The sequence below is a fragment of the Erithacus rubecula genome, assembly GCF_903797595.1.
Source record: "Erithacus rubecula genome assembly, chromosome: 24".
NCBI classification, from domain to species: domain Eukaryota; kingdom Metazoa; phylum Chordata; class Aves; order Passeriformes; family Muscicapidae; genus Erithacus; species Erithacus rubecula.
The window spans coordinates 2457560-2481460 of NC_136676.1; the positions used below are offsets into that span (position 1 = coordinate 2457560).

The 23901-nt window shown below is 51.7% G+C and overlaps 1 protein-coding gene across 1 annotated transcript in view; it reads left to right on the forward strand.

The window, feature by feature from the left end:
* Positions 1–23901, forward strand: part of UBIAD1 (UbiA prenyltransferase domain containing 1) — a 423268-nt gene that overhangs the window by 218279 nt on the left and 181088 nt on the right. The window lies entirely within an intron of this gene.

The window sequence follows — 23901 nt, forward strand, 5'->3', positions numbered from 1 at the left end:
CACATCCTGGAGCACTGCTGCCCTGGCTGAGCCTCAGGAGGAGAAGGAGCACAGGCAGCCTGTGCAGCCAGGTGCATGGCAAGGGACAGGCAGGTGGTGACAGGGTGGCACTGTCCTCCAAGAATTAAGTTCCAGGGTGAGCAGTTTGTGAGGGTAGTGTGAGACACTCCTGCACCTTCTTGTTGTGGGATGCTCAAAGGCCTCCTGGGCAATGGGTGGATTTTGGAGCAGCTCCAGTGGCTGCTCTGATTTACAGAAGCTCCTCAGTGGCTGCCTAGGGCTGCTGGAGAGCACAGTGGTTCCACCATGCTCCCTTTCCCCCATCTCTTCTCCAGCACCCAGTTCCACTGGAGACAGTGAAAGGCAGTGGTACCTGCAATCCACTGACTCTTAATGCAGCTGGGAGCTGATGGGAGAAAAAACAAGTTGACTTCTTCTCCTCTGTCCCATAATTGCCCCCACCTCACATGCATCCCACAACAGGTCTCCTCTTTCTCCTCCACATGCCTGTTCTCACTCAGGAAGGCACTGGGGGACAGTCCCTGTCCTGCTGAATGCTGATAAAAGCAAAAGTACAAAGTGGAGAGCAGCTGGGGGTGGAGGAATGCTGGTGCTCTGCTGCTGTTACTGTCTGACCCTTTGAAGGCACAGGAGATCTCAGCCAGAGGATGCTGCCATGTGTGCTCTGGTCACAGAGATTTAGTGCAGCAGGGTCCCAGCTGTCCTGTCCTGCTCCCTGGGACACTGCCATGGGATGAGGGGCTGTCCTGCCTGCTCTGGCTGCCCTCTGCCTGGAACTGGGTTAGTGCAGAGTCCTTGCTGTTGGGCTGCAGTATGAAGTATTTGGAGAACTAATAAGCAGAGGGGCACTGTGAGGGAAGGTGGAAAGGGAACCAGTTCCTCTCTCCTTCACCCACTGGTCTATGAGTTAAGAAGTAAAAGAGAAGCAGAGAAAACCTCAAAATGGCACCTCAAGCCAACAGGTGAGGGGTCAGCATTGCTGAGTCCTGTGGAGCAGGGAGCTCCCTGCAGGGTCCAGGAAAGCCCAGAGCTGTGGCCAAGAAGGGAGACCCTGCAAAACCTGCAGTCCTGTTCTGCCTTGAGAGGGGAAAGGCTGGGGGAATGCTCAGGCATATGTGAAGTGCCATCTGTGCCATGGCAGTGATGGGCTGGGGAGAGCCTGTGGTCACTGGGAGGGCTCCAGGCACCATCTGCTGACAGCTGACTTGGAGCAGTGCAGGGTGAGGGAGGTTTGCATCAGGGCAAACCCCAGCACACCCAGCTGCCTCCCTCCTGCCTGCTCAGCACCAGGTCCAATAAACCTCCAGCAAAACGTGCCAGATGGTGGGAGGGACACCCCAGAGGCTCCTGAGGTGGAGCACTGTGAGTTGATCCATCTCAGTGCAAACCAGAGATCTCTTCACTAGAGCAAGGTTTGTCTCTCTTGGCTCAGTTGGCCAAAGGTGCAGCATTAAATCTCTGGGGGGAAGAGAATCTAAGCTTTGCCTCCCCTGCTTCCATCTCTTCAGACCCCCAATGCTGCAGATCCTCCAATACCTCAGAGACAGTTCTTCCCTCCCCAGCTCATGCAGAGGAGGTCCCAGAGCTCAGGCCATTGGCCAAGTCTTCTATTCCTTGTTCATCTAGGATGGGGGCCAAAGCTGAGCAAGACAATCCAACTCAGCATGGAGATAATCTCTGCACATGGGATTTTTTTCAAGCTGCAATGAAAGCTAAACCCTGCAAATGCCACCCAGAGATAGTTTGGCCCTGCAGCACTCTGGCTCTTCTCATAACTATAAGTTTCAACACCAGAGGGGGGTTTAGAAATGTGTTTTCATATTTACTTTGTCTGTTAAATAATGAGTTTGTGCTGAACCAGCCATGGGGTTTTCCTGTTCTGAAATCAGCTCCACTGGGCTGTGTAAAACCATAGTGTGCTGCAAACCCCTTATGACTGCTGGTGTCCTCCCAAGAGTCCTTAGCTGGGAGGAGAGGTGCAAAAAGAACAATAAAGCTCTGTCCCTCCTCCAGACTCTCCTCAGGAGATGCTGCTGTTTGGATCACAGTCAGCATCCCTGCTTTCCCTTCAGTGGAAGTTGCTTCTGCCTTAACCTTGACACAGCACTGGCTTAAGAATTCTAGAATTTCAGATTTCAGTAAATCTGTGACTTCCTCCTGTGCAGAGGGCATCAATATCTCTGTGCTTGGAGCAGTGCTGGCCATGCCCACAGCCAAGGAGCCACAGCTACCTTGTGTGCTGCTGGCAGCCTCCTGCCAGTGGGCTGGAGGTGCATTTGAGCAGGGAGGGGGGCAAGAGCTGCCCACAGATGCTGAGCCAGGGACCTGCTGCCTTTGGCCTCCATCACTGTGCTGCAGTTTGCTGCATTTGGTGGATGCAGTGCCCCATACCCAGCTGTGCTCCAAGCTGCCCACAGTGCATTTTGCTTGTCCCTTGTCCTTCCCCCAAGCCAGGAACATTGGCTGCATCCTTTTCACACTGTTCCTGCAGTCTGGAGCTTCTTGCTTCAGCAGGGGTTGCTGCTGGGTCCAGCTGTACCCTCTCCTTTCTTTAGCTGCAGCTCTCCATTTGTGTGCTCTCAAAGCTCAATTTTTCATAGACTCATGTGAAACCAGTGTCTTCTCTCCCTTTGGCCTCTGTGGTGGCAGGGATTGGGGGATGTTTTGTTAAGTTTAACTTGTTGCAGAGAGAGGATGGTAGATAGGGAGAAAATGATGCCTGAGCCTCCCAAAAACCTTCACTTCCAACAGCTTCTCTCTTCCCCTGGTGGATCCCACTCCTCCAGCACTTTTTTTCCTCACTCCAGCTTCAGCCTCAGGTAAGGAATTGTCTCCAGTGGGAAAAAAAAGATGCCTCACTCTTCTCCTGAAACAAGGTGTAGGGAGAGACTGGCTTCTCTCTGACCATAGACAGAGCAGGATCTTTGTGTTCTCCTCTTCCAGTGCCCTCTGGCCATCCCCTGCATCCCACACACAACAGACCACATCACACTGTGCCTCTCCACCACTCATCCTGCCACGTGCTTGGCCCCATTCCAGTCCCCAGGCCCAGCCAAGTCCTCCTCCTCAGTCCTCCACCACCTTCTCCTTGGTAAGCCCATCCCTCCTCTGGTAACTCACAGGCTGACATCTCCACCCAGCCTCTGCTCCTCATAAACCTTCCTGGGTATCCCACTGCCAACTTGAGATCATCAGAGCAAATACAGGACATCACCTCCAAGTCCTCTCCACCCTCCTCCAAAGGGTAAATTCATTATTTTTTTCCCATTCCTCAAACTCCAAACTCTACCACCATGTTTTGCTTCTTCTGTTTTCTTCACCTTTTCTACTGGAAAATTCACCTAGGTCTCAGGTACCTTCAGCCTCAGCTGTTTCAAGCTCTGTATTTCACATTTCCCAGCTCTCCATCCCATCTCCATCCCTGGATCTTGGATCCACTCCAAGCCCAGCACAGCCAAGCACATGGGCAGAGCTGATATTTTTCCCAGCTGTTTTCACCACATCACCCTTTGCCCTTTGCTGGCCAAGGACACTTCCATTACTCCCAACTATCTCATTCTCCCTCCCTGGGCATGTTCAGCCTCACCCACTGCTCCCTGCAAAGCAATTCCATCACTGTGGGTGACATTAATGATGCTGACAGAGCATAAGTTAGCACTCACATCCTTTCCCTCCCTCACACCATCAGTGAGCATTACAGCAAATCCCTCTGCAATTCCTTCTGCAATGAGCACAGTAATTCTCCTGCATCTCACTTTATCCACATGACTTTTACCAGCTGGCTGTAGGGAAGCAAAATGATGCTTGGAAGAAGGAAAGCAGGAAGGAAGTGTCTAGGACCAGCAAAGAGATAATTCAAGGACAGGATGGTGTCTCACTGCATGGGCAGGTAAAGAAGAGGATCAGTGTTCTCAGAGTTGCCACACCACAGGTCGTGGCACCGTGGCCTCACATCAGGAGGTGACCATCCCTTCCACCTGCACTTGCTGAAGATGTCAGTGGTGCCCTGGCCCTGCAGTGTGTCCTTCAGCAGCTCAGGGCCATGCAGAAGGCCAGGCAGGCAGCAGAGCTCTGACAGCAGCAGGATACCGTGACAGCAGGAGGGAGCCCAGCCAGAGCTCCTCAGAGAGGCCTCCCGACCCTGGCTGCCAAAATCCTGCTTTAAGCACAGCAAAATAAATTGTGCAACCTGCCTTGGACTCAATTGTAGCTATCAGTGTGGGTGGAGGGGGGAAAGAGGCAGGAGCTGGGCAGAGGATCAGGCCCTGCATCACAGAGTTTAGGCTGGACCACAGCTGGAGCTCCAGCAGCACCTGGGCTGGGCCCTCCTCATCCTCACAGGTGTGCCCAGGGTGCTCCTGCAGCCACCAGGCTCCTTACCAGGGATCCAGAGAGGCAAGCCCCATCCTGTGCTGAGCCCTCAGGAGCTGTGGTCTCTCCTAGTCTGGATTCCAGATCTGACTGCATATTCCTTCTCCCATCCCACATCTGTCCATCAGTATTTCCTCAGGTGCACGTGCAGGGAGTGTTGTCTGGGTAAGCTCCATACACTGTGGATCCCCAAACTGCTCTGGCAGTGTCTCAGCACTAGATGTTTGGTCCAAAGGAGCTCAGTGATCCACCAGGATCCTCTCCTTCCAGCTCTTCATCACCACAAATGAAAGCATAAATTGCAAGCCTTAATTAGAGTCATTTGCTCAACACTGCAAAAAAATAACCCACCCAACCCCTTCAGTGGCTGTTGAGGCTACTTGTCCCTCTGGGCTCTGGTCTAGGACAGTTGCTGCACTGTCACAGCTTTGCTCCCATAATTTACATGGGCAGACAGATGAGACCACAGGAAACAATTTTAAACTAAAAGAGGTGAGATTAGATTGGATGTTAGGAAGAAATTCTTTACCCAGAGAGTTGTGAGGTTACTACAGCAAGGCTTAATAAGAGGTGGGAAAATGCAATGGCCTGTCTGTTCAGGTGTCTGAGCTGTGGGGAGCCAAACTCAGTCCATGAGAAAGTCTCACCAGCACCTCAAGTCCTTTCCAAAAGAAGACAATCAAGCAGAGTGGCAGCTGAAACTGTGAAACTATACTGGAGCTGAAACTATGATGTCTGGTCACCTCTCACCTATCTTATCACCCCATGTGGCCAGAGGTGATCTCTCAGAGGTACATAAACCACTGCCATGCTTTAGGAACTGTGTGCCTGCTGCTTGCTCACCAAGGCAGAGCTCAATGGACTGTGAATTCTTCCCTATGGCATCACCTGAGAAGCCACCAGCTTCTCCAGCTCCCATCCTTTGGTCTGCAAGATGATTCCAACTACCTGCATGTACATCATTGTTTTGCTGGTTTAAGAAACAAGAGATGCACAACCCCACCACATGTCAAGGAACTGTCAGAAAAATTGCTGTGGCCAGGAAAGGATGTAGGAACCAGAAGTGCTGCTGCATCTTCCCTACAGCTTCCACTAAAGACACCCAGGAGAGCAGCACCTGACAGCATCAAATTTAAAGCCTCAAAGTCTCCATTTTTCTGAAGGGTGGAAGAAGGTGTATAGAAGTTTATCAGCAAGTAGCTCCTGAACTCAAGAATTAGAACTTTTAAAAGGGAGTTTTCAGGCTGCTTCTAAGAAAAGGCATCCTGTTGTACAGCAGAATTGCTTGAGCTACTGTCCAGGAAGCAGAAAATTGTGCAGAAAATTAAATGCAGCAGAGTTTCTTGGGTTGCAATGCAGGATGTGAACAGAAGTATCTATTCTATCACCAACTGTTAAAACCAGGTGGGGCAGTTATCTTTATCTTTTCCATCCTCCCTCCAGGAGATATCTCCTGTTCATGGCCATTGAGTCCCAGTGCATGACTGATAAAATTCCATCATCCCACTGGGAGATGCTCCAGCCAGGGGAGGAGCCAAGCCTTTCCTACCCAGATAAAAACTGAGATTTTGAACATCAGAGCAGTCTTTCCCACTGGATTCCAGAGGAAAACCAGACCCTTCTACATCATCCCTGGACCTTCAGAGGAAACTGCACCTTCTCCAGGAGCACTGCTCCAGCTGAACCACATTTGCCACTGCAGGAGGATGCAGCCACCATTGAATGGGACTGCTGCCACCACCCTGACTGACTGATGGGTGTCAGCTTGGATTCTGACTCTGGCAGGGTTTTGGTTTCTTTTGTATTATTGTATTTTTATTTTAATTTTCCTAGTAAAGAACTGTTATTCCTACTCTGCTACATGGTCAGCTGAAAAATATGCAACCATTTAATTTCCATCAAGAAACCTAGTATATCTGGCAGGGCCTCAGAGCTGAGTTAGATGCAAATTAAATCAGTCCTTTGTGACTTTTTTTTCTCAATAAAGTCACTTCATCATCTCAATTTTCTATGTGACACATTTAGGAAATGTCAGGCTGATAAAAAATGCCACTGGGATTGTGGTGACTTGGAGCTCCTCTTCTGGGGACCCTGCAGGTTCAGAAAGTCAAGGCATCAATTACACAAGGGCCTTAGATCTTTTCCTTTACCTTCTCTTGGTTAGAGAAGGCTGTACCTGTAAACCCCATAAAGGCTGGAACACAGTGCTGGTCTCCTTGGTGAGAACCATGAGAAGAAAGGTAATAATGGAATGGAACCATCTCCCAACACCACAGCTGTGAGAGAGCTGCCATCCAAGGCTCTGCCAGGTGAAGGTGCTGCAGGCAACAACAAACCATTGAGGGGACAGAGGAGAGGGTGAAGATGGGGCTGAGGAGGCAAACAGAGATGCCAGAGCTGTCCAGGCAGAAGGCTCCAGGTACAGGCAGTGCTGGAGGTGTTGCCTCTTCCCCAAGCACTCTCTGAGTTTCTCAGCCAGCATGAGCTGGAAATGTCCCAGAACCAATCAAACAGCCCAGGAGTTGATCTCTGGGCTAGTGGGGATGGTGCCTGCAGAGCAGGTGGATACAAGGTTGTAGAAGCCAATTCAGAGTGAGGGCAGTGGGATACATCTATTTCAAACCTTCCTGCATGGCTCTGCCACAGTTTAAGAGCAGCCCTTCAGAAGTGCCCAAGCTCTCCTGGCAGAGCAGTTTCCCAGCTGCATCCCATGCACATCCCATGGTGCCAGGAGCCTTTCACCCACATTTCCCCAGGCAGAAAACCTCCTAGTGCTATGGCAGCAAGAGCAGAGGCACCTGTTTGGGCAGATGAAGAGTTGTTCCATCATGCTGAAGAAGAGCTGAGCCCACTGGAGATGTTGGGGAACCCAATTCTGTCATGGGGCTGAGCACTCACAGCCCACTGAGGAGAAATGAAGGATGCAGCTCTCAGTCAGGAGCAGCACTGGGTGTTCCACAGCTCATCTGAGCACAAGGGCTGCTCAGGGGAGTCTGAGCACACAACACACTGCATGTTCCTGCAGCCAAGCCCAGCTCAGCAGGCTCTGTTCTGCATCCCCATACAGCACAGGCCCTGAGCTTAACTCTGAAAGTACAATAAGAAGCCCCTCTAATAGACAAATTCAAGTGGTCCTAATGATACCAACCCCTTTTTTTACCTTTGCAGTAACCAATAGGAAAGCCACCTCAAGCTGGTTTTGCCCCATCCTATTTCTGTCTCCATCTCTCATTTCCTTCTATCCAATATTACCTTCCAAATTCCTACTCTGATCCTTGGATAATTCAAACATATTGCATTGCTTTACAAACTGTGTTATTTTATCCCTTTCACCTGCCACTTTTCTTTTATATAAACACTCGTAACTCCCAACATATCACTTTAACTCTTTGACTGTCACTGGAAATTGAACCCCTTTTCACAGGGGAAACTCTTTCTTCTCTTCTTCTCTGTTTTGTGTGTTAAGCCAAACAAAGTTTTACTTGCCTTAGCACTGTCTTCAGATCATTTTACTTAAACTCTGCCTAATAGTTTTCCCAACTCCTGGCCCTATTGTATCTGTCTAGGTCTCACTTGTGGTAAAGCTGTCTTAATCACAGTTCCTTATTGAGACCTACTTATTTCTTGCCCCAGCCATCACCTCTCAGGATGTGAAGGCACTGAGCTGTGCACAGATACATGCACACCCCCAGCATATCTCACACCACTTTCCCATCCCAATGCAGTGAGCATGGACAGCACCATGAGCAGGAGCAAAACCCTCCCAGATGAGGAGCAGTTTCCTGATGCTCCTCTCACACCACTGCCATCACCAAAAGTCCAGGCCTGCCTCATCCTTGATGTTGGATCTGAGCCCAAAGATGCTCAGCATCACATCTTGCAAATCAGCAGAGTCCAGGCAAGCCAGAAACAAGCCATGGCAGAGCTGGACCAATAAGCACAGCAAGCAAAAGGGAAAAGTTGCAAGCTACATTTCCCCTACAAACAAAAAACAGCAGCACTTCACTGCTCATCCTCACATCCATCACCCAGGGATCCCTGTCCAGTTCTTGGGCTTAGCTGTGCCTGCACTCCTCAAGACCCAGATCCACGTCCTGTAACCACAGGATCAGCTAAATCATCTCAAATCCTTCAAAACATCTAATCCACTCAGTCTTCCCAACCTTAATCTGTTTAGTTTCCCCTAACTTCCTTCAGGATCAAAGAGGGGTTTTGCTGGACTTTGCTAAAGCAGGGTTTTGCTTTTGCCTGCAAAACATCCTGCTGGATATCCCCCTCTGGCCAAGTGCTCTCACTGCTGGGCCCCCAGAGCCAGCAGCCTGCTCCTCTGCCTCCCATGCACTGCTACCCTGTCCCCAGACTGCCATCCCAGTCCCAAGGGGCTACAGAAATATCTCATGTACAAGGCAGGTGAGGTGTGTGGAGAGAAGGGATGTGAGCACAACTTTTGTGCTCCCATGAGAAGACATCTCCTGACATCTATCAGTGGATGCTGTCACCTTCTTCCAGGACTGCCTTCAGCAATCTTTGGTCAACATTTTGAGGAAAAGGACCACAGCATGAAGGTCTTGGGAGGTCCCACACTAACTATGGACCTCCTGGCCAGAGTGCTGTGCCATGAAACCCACACACTGCATCACCTTCTCACCAGCAGCACTCCAAACCAGACCTCAGGAGCTCACAGTGGGACCAGATGGACTACAGCTGTGCCTTGAGGGATGGTTGTGTGGAAACAGCTCACAAATCAGGGGGATACCACAGCCCTCAGAAAGCTGCAGCTGGCTGCTCTGCCAGGAGCCTCAAAAGGCTGCCCAGAGGTGCCTGGGTTAACAGGGCTGCTGCAGGGAGATCTCTGCCTCGGGCAGGGTCACTGCTGGTGTGTTGCAATGCCTCTCTGAGTCATCTGTTTCCTTCCAGTCACTGCAAATGGCCTCAAAGTTTGTACAGATGGTGCTTAATCCCTGCTTGGACAATAGGTGTTTGGACTTTTACAGGGCTGTTACTGAAGGAAAGCAGGGGCAGGGAGAGAAGGGTGGGAGAGGGCACAGGCAGGACAGCAGGATGCAGGCCAGCAGGGCAGTGAGCCAGGCAGGGCTCAGCATGCAGCAGGGATGGAACCACAGCACAGGCATCCTGCTCTGGCCCACAGAGGCTCAAAGCAACTGCCAATGCTGAATATCAGAGGCATGAGGACCAAAGGATCATGTCCATCCCAGAGAGATGAGTCTGCCTGGGGTTTTCAGTCCTCTGCCTGCACATTGCCCTGGGGTCAGTAGCATGGTCCTGGCTGCATGAAAGATGGTGCTAGGGCTGGTGGCCTCTTCCCAAGGCCAGGGTAGTACCTGGTAACACTTCTTCCTGCCCTAGATCCCACCCAGCTCTGGGAAAGGACATCCCCTCCCACCTGGATGGACAGCTACAGGAAACAAGGTGAAGCTGACCTGCTCAAAGAGGAATGATGGTGTGTCCAGCCTGCAAAGGTAAGCACTCAGCAGCCCACAGCCAGCATGCAGGGTTTGGGTGCCAGCATGTCTGGAGGTCCCAGAAATGCTCTTTACAACACCCAGGGTGGTGCTTTCAAGGCCTCTCCACTCCTGCTTGCCCTCAGCTGTGCTCATATCAAGGTGAGTGAACTCTCCCACCACCCCAACACTGAAGCAATGGCAGGGACCACATACAGTGGAAGGACAGGAATGGAGGGAGAAGCTCTTCTGTGAGGCAAAATCCTCCATTCCCACCAGTCAGAGCAGTGTGAGAAAAACCAGCATGAGAGCAAGCCTGGGTGAGCCAATGCAGGAAGAACCAGCAGGGCTTAGCAGGGGGATTTGGGGCTGGGAAAGCCTCTTGCCCACCAGTTCTCCCTCTCCATCCTAGAAGAGATGATGTGCAGCAGGGAAGGGAGTGTCTCTCCCCTAAAACAGAGCATCACATCTCCATACTGGGGCTGCTGAGAAACAGGGTCACAGCCAGGACACCTCCACTCCCAAATTCACTGGCTGATGCAGCCAGCAGAGGTGAGATAGCAAAGCTCTGAGCAGAGCAGCCTGGGGCCAGCCCTCCTCCCCCAGCCATGCCTGCTGTCCCTATCCTGCATCCCTTTGACACAGCCCCACACTTCTGAAGCAATTAGCAGCTGAACTGAACGAATTCCCAGCCTGGTGGGTCCAACACAAACAGCACAGGCTGGCCTATGCCCCACACCTCCAAGCCTTTTGGAGGGCCTGGGTGTCCCTGCCAAGAGCAACACAAATAACCCACTGCTTCTCCAGGTTAAGAAGCAGCCCTGAGGACTGGAGTGTGATGTCTGGGGCTGAGCTCTGCTGCAGGCTGCTATGCCAAGAGAAAAGCAGCCTGTGCTGAGCAGGTCAGGAGGGAGGCAAGGACAAGGGTTCGTGTATGCACTGCCTGTCCCAGAGGCTGAGGAGGAGGCTGAGGGCAGGGGCAGGCAGCAAGGGAACCCTGAGCCAGGGCATGGGGTATTCCATGGAGAAGGGACTTGCAAGCAGCACCTGCAGGGTGTTTATCAGCCCTGCCAAGCCTCCAGCAGCTGAAATAACAACTTGGGGAAAGGGGGGAAATGCTGCTGGGCCCCCTTGCCCAGCCCTGCTTGGCTAGGTGCTGCTGGGATGCAGAGCCTGGTGGGTCACCACAAAGATCCACCCATCCCCTCTGGAGCCAGGGATGTTCCTGGGCTTGGTGACAGCCCCTGGCAGGGGTTTGAGACTCAGCAGACTCCTGCTCATGTCAGAATCACTCAATGCAGCAGCAGAAGCAGGGTGGACAGGTTTTTCTGAGGCACATCAAGATTTTGGAAAAGCAGGCACCTCCTCTCCAGGGACATCATCTCAGGACAACAAAGGGCCCCAAGCTGCTGTCCAGGAGGACAGGAGGCACGATGGCAGCAAACCCTGCCCCTGCATGCCAGCCTGCATCAGGCCAGCTGTGCTTGGAGCTGGCTGGCACCAGGCACTGCACAGCTGCTGCCAGGCCAAGAGGGCACTGAGGCAGCCCCAGCAGCCAGGGCTGCCTGTCTGATCATGAGCTGAGACAGCCAGAACACACCAGTGTTGGGAGAGTGTGGGAGAGAAGTCAGTGGGGTTATGGTGCTGAGAACTGCCTTGCCTGGGATCCCAGGTGGCATCAGAGAAGGTGGGATCCCAGTGCCAGCTCCTCCTCACCTTTCCCTATACTGGAGCTGTACTTATCCCACCCAGCATCCATGCCAGGACACAGCCAGGATCATGCTGCACTCATCTGCTGGAGGACAGATGAGAGCTATGTCACCAAGGAGTGTCCTCAAATTCACATTTCCCATGTATGGCCAGGAACAAACCCCTCCTTCTGTGGGGTCCCCACAGCAGGGAAGGGCAGGTCCTGCTTGACCAACTTTCTCTCCTTTTATGACCACTAGGGAATGAGGGGAAGGCTGTAGATCTCTACCTGGACTTCAGCAAAGCCTCTGACACAGTCTCCCATGGCATACTCCTGGAAAAGCTGGCAGCTCACAGCTTGGACAAGTTCATCTGCACTGGGGGAAGATGAGCTGGTGAGTGGTGGAGAATGGAACAGCACCCAGCTGGTGGCCAGTCACTGATGGTGTCCCCCAGAGATCAGTGCTCAGCCCTGTTTCAGATATTTACTGATGATCCAGATGAGGTGATAAAGTACCCTCAGTAAATTCATGGACAACTCCAGGCTGGGTCAGAATGTTTATCTGCTGGAGGGTAGGAAGGCCCTGCAGAGGGACCTGGATGGGCTGAGATCACTGGCATGGGGTTCAACAAGACTCAGTGCTGGGTCCTGCACCTTGGCCACAAATAACCACATGCAGCACTACAGCCTGGGGCAGAGTGGCTGGAAAGTGGCCCAGTGAAATCAGATATGGGGGTGCTGGTCAACAGCAGCTGAAATTGGGCCAGCATGTGCCCAAGAAGGCCAAGAAAACAAATGACATTCTGGCCTGTGTCAGGAACAGTGTGGCCAGGAGGAAGGGAAGTGATTCTCCCCCTGGACTGGCACTGAGGGCACACCTCAGGTGCTGTGTGCCTCCATTCACAAAGGACATTGAGGGCTGGAGTAGCTCCAGAGAAGCAATGAAGAACACATGTCCTGTGAGGAGCAGCTGAGGGATCTGGTGGGCTCAGCCTGCAGAGAAGGAGGCTCAGAGGGAACCTTCTTGCCCTACAACTCCCTGACAGGAGGGTGCAGCCAGGTGGGGGGTCAGGCTCTGCTCCCAGGTGTTTAAGGGACTCAGTGCCACGGTCCAGGTGACATGATGGTGTTCATAGGTTGGAATCAATCATCCCAGAGGTTTTTCCAACCCAGCTGATTTTATGGTTCAGTGTCTCCTCAGTGTATTCCAGTGTGCCCAGTGGCTGGGACTGGGCTGCTGCCATATCCCCAGGTATTATCCTCAGCTGGACAGGAGGATGAAGGAAGCCATAAATTCAAACATGGCTGGAGATGGTGTATACCAATGCCACAGCAGGGGCAGCTTATTTTGGGAATGTTGTGCAGGCAGCTGATCTAGGACATGTACCCTTCACATTCACACCCTTCCCATGCAAGGACTTCACAGACAAGGAAAGAGCCAGGGATGCAGAGGGATAAACCTCCAAAAGCCATGACTGAACAGAGTCTGCCCCAAACTCCAGGCCAGCTGGGGCTGACCCACACACCATGGCACAGCCCTGCCACAAGGCAGACTAACCCAGCATTGCCACAGCTGCAGCAGAATGATTCCTTAGGAATTAAAGACCTGCTGCAACCACTGCTCAAGCTGGTGAGAGTTTAGAAAAAACAGTATTTCCCTTGATTCCCCAGATGCCAGCTCCTCCCCAAAATAGAAGAGAACCTCCCAGCCAGAGATGTCAATACACAGCCAGCCAGCCGGTGTCAACCCCTGCTATTGGCTTTCTTGGGGGTGTCTGGTCCTTCAAGCCTTGACAGCACCTATAATGACCAAAATGATCCTTGTTGTCACTGCAGTGACATCAGGACAGATTCATTCTGCCTCCAACCAGGAAGGAGGAGGGAAGCACACAAGGAGCCAGAGCTGGCAAGCTCAGTGAGCAGATTCAGGGGCTTTTTGGATGGGACAGTGTCAAAAGACTGACAGACCCAGCTGCATACTAGAGCTCTGGTTCCCTGAGCTGTTCCCAGGAATGAAAACACAACACAGACCTTCCCAAATCAGCACTCTGGTCCCAAGACATGCCCATGGGTCATTGGAGTCAGCAGTAGCTCCTCTAGTGTCACTTGTTTTAATTTGACACTACTTACTTACCTTACTCACCCTCATTTCCCAAGACTCCAGGACCCAGTGTTGGCCTTTGGATACATGCATCACCTTGGGGGCTGCTGCAGAGAGACAAGGGGGTCTGGCAATGGAATCAGAGCAAACTGAACCTCCCCTACAGCTCCAGCTGTGGCAGGACCTGCAGGGTGCACCATGCTTTCCAGCACTTCCTGGACTGCTTTTCCAGCAGCTCCTAACTTCACCCAAGACAGTAATAAAAGGCATCTGGCACATTGTCCTGGTTTAACCCCAGCCAGCAGCCACTCACTCACTCCCCCACCAGTGGCATCAAAGAGGGAACTGGAAGGGTAAAATCTGGAGAACTCGTGGGTTGAGATAAAGACAGTTCAATAGGGAAACCAAAACCAAACACACAGGCAAAGTAAAACAGAATTAATTCACTGCTTTCCATGGGCAGGCAGGTACTCAACCCTCCAGGGCCATGGAACAGCAGCTTGGGGAGACAAAGCACCATCACTCCAAATGTCCCCCTTTCCTCCTTCTTCCCTGCAGCTTTACACACTGAGCATGATGTCCTGTGGGCTGCAATGTCCCTCTGCTCAGTCTGAGTCACCTGTCCTGGCTGTGCCTCCTCCCAACCTCTTCCCAGCATGGCCTTAGGAAAAGCAGAAAAGGCCTTGGCCCTGTGTGAGCCCCATTCAGCAGTGACAAAAACATCTCTATATTATCAACTCTGCACTCAGCAAAATTCAAAACACAGCCCCACATCAGCCAAAACCAGCACACAAAGACATGGCTGTAGCTCAGGGGATCCATTATTAGCACACAAATAAATGTCCCTCCTCAGAAGCAGAGGACAGGCAAGAAATGGACTGGAAATTTGGCTTCAGGCATAACACCTATGCAGAGCACACCTGGAACAAAGACAGAGCACTGGGGCTGGGCTGGGATTCTGCCAGGCAAGGCAAAGGTGGGAGCCAGACTCCAACACAAGCAGCACCTTGGCATCACTGCATCAGCAATGAACCTCTAGGTACACCAACAAGTCAGATTTACAGCTGGGAAAGGGCACTGGACATCACTGCTGGATCCAGTAAGGGAATCATAGTTGGCTCAAAATGTGGCAGCTGCCACTGCCCTGGAACTCCCCTCAAGAGTCAGTGCTCCATCCCCTTCCCACCCTGAAACTGCCCTAGAGGCAGAGAGTGTCCTGTGCTTTGGGGAGGGAGGGACAGCCTCAGCTAACCCTCAGCACACACAGGGGTGTCTGCCACTCCCTGCTCTCTCAGCCCCACACAGGACAGGAGCAGCAGGCTGAGCAGCAGCACTCCCAGCTCACAGTGTGCTGGGAGAAGTTTGAAACATCACAACAGAAAACTGCACCTTCTGCAGATCTGGAGCCCCCTGTGCAAACTTTGTTATCTTTACAACCAAAGCTCCAATCTTCCTGAGAATGAAATCAGGTCTCTTAGACCAGGACTATTGTTCTCTAACCTAAATTGCTGCAGGTCACAGGAGGCAGAGATCTATGAGCATCCATTGTCTGGGTGGGTTTGTTAGAAATAGTTTGACAGATTAACCATGTTGGAGCCAGGCTGAAGCCAAGGCAGGATGAAACCAGAGGGAAGCAGAGTAAAGAGATGACAGTCAAATGAGGGGAGGTTGAGCCAGGAATCAAACTGCAGAAGCAGAGCCAGCACCATGCACTGGACAGGGACCCCAGGAATGACCAGGGCAAAATGGCTTTAAACTGAAAGACAGTAGGTTTAGATTAGATAGGGAGAAATTCTTCCCATGAGGGTGGGGAGGCTCTGGAACAGGTTTCCCAGAGAAGCTGTGGCTGTCCCATCCCTGGAAATGCTCATGGCCAGGGATTGGAGCAAGCTGATCTAGTGGAAGGTGTCCCTGCCCATGGCAGGGGAGTGGAGTAAGATGAGCTTTAAGGCTCCTTCCAGTCCACATCAGTCTGGATTATTGTGAAAAAGCAGATGGCCATAGCACCATGTGAATCTGAACATACACCTCAGCCAGGCCACCCCAGACAAACCCTGTTCTGCCTCCATACAGGACTGAGGAACAGGACAGGCTTGACCAGGGCACTTCTAAAGGCCCATCAAGCACCATAATCCCATCTCCAAAGCAATACTGCTCTCTGATCATGGCAGCTGAGCTCCAGCCAGACACCACAGCCAGGTTTGCAAAGGTATTTCAGTTCCTCATCATTCCCTGGAGAGCCTGCTCAGTGTCCCACCACCCTGTGGGGGAAGAATCCTTACCTAACATCCAGCCTCAATCTCCCCTGCTGTTCCGTCAGGACCTGCCACTGGTCACCAGAGAGCAGAAATTGCATTTTAAGGCTATAAGAGTGGTGAAAAGGATAATGCAACACAGTTCCTCCAGTAATGGAAAAGCAAGATAGAAAGAGCTTTATTTAAAGAAACACAACACATATATAAAGGGTAGTTTGTGCAAAACAAAATAGAAAAGACTTACTGGTTAAAGAAGGCAACACCTTGTCAAAAACACTTTTGCAAAACATCACATCTCTCAGGCACCCTGCAGGTGTATAATCATTGTTATAATTCCTTGGCCTTGTAAAGGCCTAAGAAAGGCAAGGCCTTAAGGCTCCTTTTTCCCTGGTTCCCAGTAGTATCCAACAACACTGCCCCTTGTGAGGAAGCTGTGGGCTGCAATAAGGTTTTTGGAGGGGGGATTGTGCAAATAAAACACTTCATGGGGACACAGCATCAGGGCAAACAGTCACTGAGGATCTGTTTGCTTAGGGAAACCCAAACTGCTCAGCATAGTCAGTGGAACAAACCACCCCACTAACCCCCCAAGCCTCTGTGCTCTTCCTCCTGGTCCTCTGTCAATGAGGGCTGGGTTCATCTGAAAGAAGCCAAAAGCAACAGCAGCAGCCACAGCAGCACAGCTGGATGTGGCTTGCTCAGCCCAGGCTGCAGCTCCAGCACAGCTGTAAACAGCTCAGCAGTTTGTGCACACCCCACTATTGATGTTATACAAAGGAGATGGAAATGGAAATGATCACACTGGAGCCACAGCCGGTGGCTGCTGGTGCAGACAGCACCAGCAAAAGAAATCCAGCTCCTCCAGCCCTCTCTTGGCACTGGAGCAATGACTGGGCTGGCCAGGAACGAGCAAAGCCTTTACATGTTTGCCATCTAGTGGGCTGGGGACAGCCTGACACTGGCTGTCCTGCAGGAATTCACCTCTGCCTGGGGCACAGGCAGCTGCCTCCAGCCCCTAAAGCTCTGCAGTGCAGGAAGACAGCGAGCAGCACCTGCAAAGAATCCTGCAGAGAGAGCCCAGCTCTGGGAGAGCATGGCTGGGGCCAACTTCAGGGCAAGGGGCTGTGCTTGTGTGGTGAGAACCCAAAAACCCACCCCAGGCAGCCAGGGTGGTGCCATCACAGCCAGCACAGGCTGGGTGGGAGTGTGGATGTGCTGCAGGGCAGGAAGGCTCTGCAGAGGGATCAGGACACACTGGATTGATGGGTCCAGCCCAATTGCACAAGGTTCAACAAAACCAAGTGCCAGGTCCTGAGCTTGGGTCACACCAAACTCAGGCACTGCTCCAGGCATGCAGAGAAGTCTGGAAAGCTGCTGGGCAGAGAAGAACCTGGGGGTGCTGGACATGAGCCAGTGGCAAAGCAGGACCAGGCAGTGACTGTTCCTCTGTGCTGGGCACTGGGGAGGTGAATCCTGGGTCAGTTCTGGGCTCCCCATGGCAGGAAAGACACTGAGGGGCTGGAGCATGTCCAGAGAAGGGAATGGAGCTGGCAAAGGGTCTGAGGGAGCTGGAAAGGGGCTCAGCCTGGAGAAAAGGAGCTCAGAGGTGGTGCAGTCATCCTGCACATGACAGGAGAATGGAAAACTACCAATCCAAATGCTGGTTCCAGGTAAAGCCCCATCCCAGAGGAGAGAACCCCATGATGAAGTTGTCTGCACAGGTCCCAACAATGCATGTGCTGAGCAGCAGTGAGAAATTCCAGAATATTCCTTGCAGCCAACTCCATCTCCACCTGTTCTCCCACTGCACAAGTGACAAATTCCCATGTAATCCAAGAGCATCCCAAATCAGTAACCAGTATATCAAACAACAAAAGATGCTGTGCAAAAAATTTTCAAGTTTTTTTTTAAACAGGCTTTAGCTATCAGCCAGCACCTTTTGGTTTGCCCTAGGAGACTTATTTTTCTTCAGTCTTCCCTTTTTCATTATTTTAAAGGAAGTAAAAAAGGCCTGCAGCCTCACAGCATCCCTGGAGCTTGGGTACCACCACCAGAATCTGTGCAGAAACCCAGATTTATCTGCCTGAGCCAAAACATAGAGCCAGCCAGCCTCACTAGGGCTTGGTGGGCTCATTTCTTCATCCTGAAATCCAAAAAGCACCTGAATGGAAATACCATGCCTACATCAACACCTACCTGGTTTTCTGGTGGAGCTCCAGATGAGCTGGGAAATGCAGCTTCATGGAAAAGGCTTTTTGCTTGTGCTTCAGAGGCAGAGCCCTGGAAAGCTGCAGTTAGTGCTGTACATTTCTGTGAGCTGAGCTGAAAGGAGGCAACACAGGACAAGACTGTCCCACCCACAGCAAACCCCAACAGTGAGCAAAGGGTCCCATGTCACACCAGTTGTGCTCACAAATCTCTGATTTTCTCTACAGGAGCCACTGAGTTCCTGTCACAGCAGTCCTGGGAAACTGAGCAGGCCTTATCTTCCACCAGGATCCAACCCCAGCCAGCCATGGCTGAGTCAATACTTGTTCCCTCACCCTTTGCTGGCACAGGGGACTCCAGCTCTCAAGTAGGGCTAAAAGCCTCCAGAGATGTGGAAAAGCTCTGGCTGCCCCATTCCTGGAAGTGTTGAAGGTCAGGCTGGACAGGACAAACCTGGTCCCTGGCAGGGGATTGGAACTAAATTTTCTTTAAGGTTTCTTCAAACTCAAACCATTTTAGGATTCTATGACCTGCCATAACAACACCCTCAGTTCCTGAGTATCTCCTGATAAGAGCAGTGACTTCAGCAGCCACCTGCATGTCCCAGCACTGTCACCACAAGAATGAAGCCAGGGATGCTGTGCTCCAGAGTGGGCTGCCACTTAAAACCCCATGTTGGATAAAAGTAGAGAACCAGGCAGCCCTATCACAGCACATCACCCTACTCTCCTGCCTCTACCTGCTCTGCTTTCCAGAAAATGGAGTGGCTTCTCCTCTGCAGAACCACTCAGACATGGCCAGAGCTCAGAGCTCACCAGGCTCACAGGAACCAAGCCTCTTGGCTGCCAGGATGATGCCTCAGCAGTTTCTAAAAGTGGTGCCCAGTTCAGACTCTCCACAGGAGAAGAAGCAAGACAGATTTCCAGGACAAGCCTTTCTCATGCTGTAAGCTCCCACATATATCCAAGCATCTTCTGTGGACTCAGCAGAGCTCTGCACCTCTGCAGCACACACAGGCTGGAAGGAAGGAGCTGGTTGTGCAGCCAGGCCATGGCTCAGGGGGCTGAAACACTCCTTGAGGGCCAAAGCAGTCACTTACCTTGCCTGGAAGACATCAGGTCTCAACTCTTGCAAGCTCTCTTTATCATTTGATGTTTGTAGTTTTGCCCTCATTAGTCTCAGCTGCATTTAAAGGGAATTCACCCTACACTGACCCTGGGATATAAGGAAGCCACAGCCCAGAATGGCACAGGCAGGTGACAGACAGCTAACAACTCAGAAACCATCAAGGAGGAGCCCACCTCACTATGAGCTCTGGGAAGTGTGCAGCATTGTACAAGCATCTCCAGTTCCCCTTGGACAGCCAACAGTGAAAGGTAGGAGGGAGGAGATTTGGGAAACATGATCTAAGCCAACTAGCTGCAGATCAGGAGCACAGAGCATTCTGAAGGTTCCCCCTGATGGGAGGAGGAACACCAATAAACCAGCAGAGAATTATGAAGGAGGGGGCAAGACATCCATGGGCATCACTGCTGCCACAGCATCTGGCAAGGGAACCTCTGCTCCAATCCAATCCTCCCAAAACATCCATGAAGGGCCAAGAGGTGTGTTTCTCCTGGGGCAAGCTCCCTCCAGCTGTAACTATGTCACTGGGAGCACAGGGAGGTTGTCACAGCCTGGGACAGCAGCCCAGACCTAAGTGCTATACCAAATTCAAGGAAGATGTGTGCAGCACTCTGCTTCCAACACCCCCATCCTTCCAGAGCTGGGTGTTGGATAAAGTAAACAACCTTTCTCCTCTGTGGAAAGAAACACTCTCTCCTCCCATGCAATGACAGGCAGACAGGGTCAGTACATCCCTTATATTATGGGATTTAGGCTTCTCCTTCACACACTGAGAACATCATTTACACAGCCACTTCAGGCTGGGAATTGCAGCAGGAAGAGGCAAGGGGGGTGAGCAGATGCTCACACACAGCCCATGTGTGCAGTCACCTTCAAAACCAAGGAAAAGCTGGAAATTCAAAACAGAAGTATTTCCCATATGCATCAAGACCAAAGGAACTCAATACAGATCTGGTTTAATTTTATGTAGTTTATTCCAGCACTAATACTGATGGCAAGAAATTAAAGGTGATAGCAAACCTGTGCTTCAGAGATCAAGCCCATTTCACACCAGAGCCCATGCAAATGTGCAGAGATTTTAGCCTGCATTTTCCTGCTCCAGAACTCCACTCCCTCAGCTTGGAACACCAGGCCACTTCCCATGCAGGAACCAAGCTGTATGACCCCTACAGTCGATTCAGGCTTTACTGGCAGCACTGCAGGGCACCAGAGGCTGCTGGAGTGGAGCCTGCAGTGTCCCACCCTGAGGGTTCTGCTCCAAGGAAGTTCCTGTGGGCTGCAGAGGCTCTCACAACGTCAGGAACAGGGGCCAAATTCCAACCTCAGCCCTTCTGTCACACACCAGCAGAGGGCAGCTGGGAACACACCACGGACAGGCACAGGCACACACACAGAAACAGACACAAACACACAGGGGGATGTTCCACTGCTGAGCACTGCCCTTGTCCAGCTACTGCACAGCAACAGCTGAAAGGACAGCCCAGCACACACACTGCCCTGCAAGGACAGCCCAGCACACACACACTGCCCTGCAGGGACAGCCCAGCACACACACACTGCCCTGCAAGGACAGCACAGCACAGACACTGCCCTGCAGGGACAGCCCAGCACACACACACTGCCCTGCAAGGACAGCCCAGCACAGACACACTGCCCTGCAGGGACAGCCCAGCACACACACACTGCCCTGCAAGGACAGCCCAGCACACACACACTGCCCTGCAGGGACAGGAGCTGAAAGGACAGCCCAGCACACACACACTGCCCTGCAGGGACAGCCCAGCACACACACACTGCCCTGCAGGGACAGCCCAGCACACACACACTGTCCTGCAGGGACAGCCCAACACACACACACTGCCCTGCAGGGACAGCCCAGCACACACACACTGTCCTGCAGGGACAGCCCAACACACACACACTGCCCTGCAGGGACAGCCCAGCACACACACACTGCCCTGCAGGGACAGCCCAGCACACACACACTGCCTGCAGGGACAGCCCAGCACAGACACACTGCCCTGCAGGGACAGCCCAGCACACACACTGCCTGCAAGGACAGCCCAGCACACACACACTGCCCTGCAGCTGCCCCCCATCCTGCCCCAGGGAAGCTCTGCCTACAGCCAAGGGCCTGACAGCACACAGGGCAGTGTCCAGCTGCTTCCATGTCCAGCTAGTCCTTAGCTCACAGGGCTCACACTGACAAATCAAGCCAAAAACCTCTCTGGGATAATTAGTAAATTTACTAATGTCCAGGGAGCACTGCATTGAGGGTGATCAGATAAATGTATCCCCTTGCTAACTCTGACCCTCTGCCAGAGCTCAGCAGTGAGCAGAGGGCAGCAGCATCAGGATAGATGTAAAAAGATTCACAGTCTATACTCAAAAGAACCCACAAAATCAGATCAGGATTTCTCCTGTCCCTCATCCAAGCTCCTCCATCTCATCTACAATCAATTTATCTTGCATTCAGGCTTTTTTCCTAAGCCCATGGTAAGCTGTATTTTCATCTCACCTCGCTGCAGTGAGGATTTGGTCAGTCAGGAACAAGAGGGAGGAGCCCTGGAGTTGCCAGTGTGTTGGTGGCAGATCCCTAGCTAAGATAACCTTGTTGTTGAGCTCCAGCCTGAGCCAATGCTGCCAGGTTCTTGCACAATCCTGGACAAGTCATTTAGGGCAGAAGTTCACAGAGAGCTCCAGCCAACTCCCAGACCATGGCTGCTTTTTTCCCAGGCTCGATTTCAGGAACTGATTCAGCCCATGAAAGGACAGATCACCAATGGGACCAAGGTGACAAAACTAGTAGAAATTCACAAGGGTATTTCAGTAGCTAGAACTTGTTTATTCATAATTTAATCAGTTCAGGATTACTCTTTGCAGTTTTTGAAGCAGTAACTTCCTCTGTCATGCTTGATCTTTTTAAAGAGGAACAACAATGAGGAATGTTTTTCAGAGGACACAGAGTGTGGGCAGCCAGGGGAAGCAAAGTAAAACATCTTCCAAGCACAGCACCCCAGAAGCACCCCAAGGGAAAGAGCCAGGCAGGGAGAGAGAGGCTGGTTCACACAATATAAGGCAGCAGGAAGGCTGGGTCAGGTCAGTGCTGACAATGCTCTTGCAAGTGCCCTCAGAGTCTGGTTTTAAAAGGAGGCAGCTGCTGCCATGTCCCAGTTGAGACCTAGATGGTGGCCCAGTACCAGAGGACACTGCTGTCCCTTGGGAACATGACAAAATCATTGGTCTGTGTTTAGCTGTGTGCAGCAGCAAGCAGCAGAGGCAGCAGGAGCAGATCCACCAAGCAAAACCAACTCAACAGCAGCACTGAGATTTTGGGAGCCCTTCAAACTTCCTCCAGCCAGGCCCCAATGAACCAAATTCCATTCTCTACTGGAGGGCAACACCCACTTACATTTCACCTAGTGCAAATCCCACTAGCACACTCCAAAACCACTCTGGGATGTGAAATAGAGCACAGAAAGGACAGAAAACTCAGGAGACTTGTACATCAATCCAATGTAATACTAAAGCAGCTGCATAGGTGCATTCTGTCAAATCTCCTTTTTGAGAACCCTTAGGACAGGAAGGACAGACACACATGGGGGTGGAACAAGATGGACTTTCAGGTGCCTCCCAACCTAAACCAGTTTGGGAGTCTGGGATTTTATGTAGCAGCCAGTCCAAACCTCATGTTTTATTTGTGCTCATGAGCTGCTGCAGGTACCTCAGTAGCCCTCACAGGTGAGAGGACAACAGCCCTGAGCCACAAGTCCATCTGCAGAGGCAAATCCTGTGTCAGTAAAGTGAGGAAATCCCAGCTCAGGCTAGTTTGCCATAACAGGATGAAACAAGTGCCACATATTCCCACCTGCCTTCAAGCCCTGTGCTCCCAACCCCACCAGCTGAAAGTGGCAGTTCCAGAAAGGGAAGCAAGTGGTGGATTTGCCTGCTTTTGAGTTTTTCATGCTTTCATACAGGAAGGAAGAGAGCCAGCACAGAGCTCATTCAAGAACCTGGCAAGAGAGAGCACATCTCCCACACCTGGCCTCAGACAAAGCTCTACCTCACTCCAGCAAAAACCAGGCACAGTGTGAAACAGCATGAGAGCTATTTGAGCTTGTTTAACCAGTCAGGCCTGGGACAGCTATGGCCTAGCAGATCCAGGGAGCTAGGAGACTTCTGCAAGGCTAATGCAACAGCAGGAAGAAGGAAACAGCACCACTCCTTGAAAAGTATGCTTTCCCATCATCTAGTGCCTCCTGGATTCCCTCCAGAGCCAAGTTTAACCTTGTGGCCCTGATTCAACAGCACAGAGTTTATTGCTTAGCTGAAAGGACTGGCAGAGATCACTGCCATGAAGATGTATGCACTTCAGGGCATATCCAAGACAGAAAAGGCTTGACAGGAGAACTCTGAAGAAGCCATAAAGAGTTCTCCCTCCACTCCAAAGGCAGTTTCCTGCAGCCAATCCCTTGGTCTTGCTGCTGTCTTTAGACACAGGAATTAGGATTAGCTGTTACAATGTGAAGAAACTAAGAACAGCCACCAACATGTACCAGCATAACCTTCTCCAGGAAGCCCAGAGTTCCAGCCAAACCTCCCCACAGAAGGCAGCAATTAAAAATGAATTGCAAAGTTGAACAGCAGCACTAATTACTATGAAAAGTG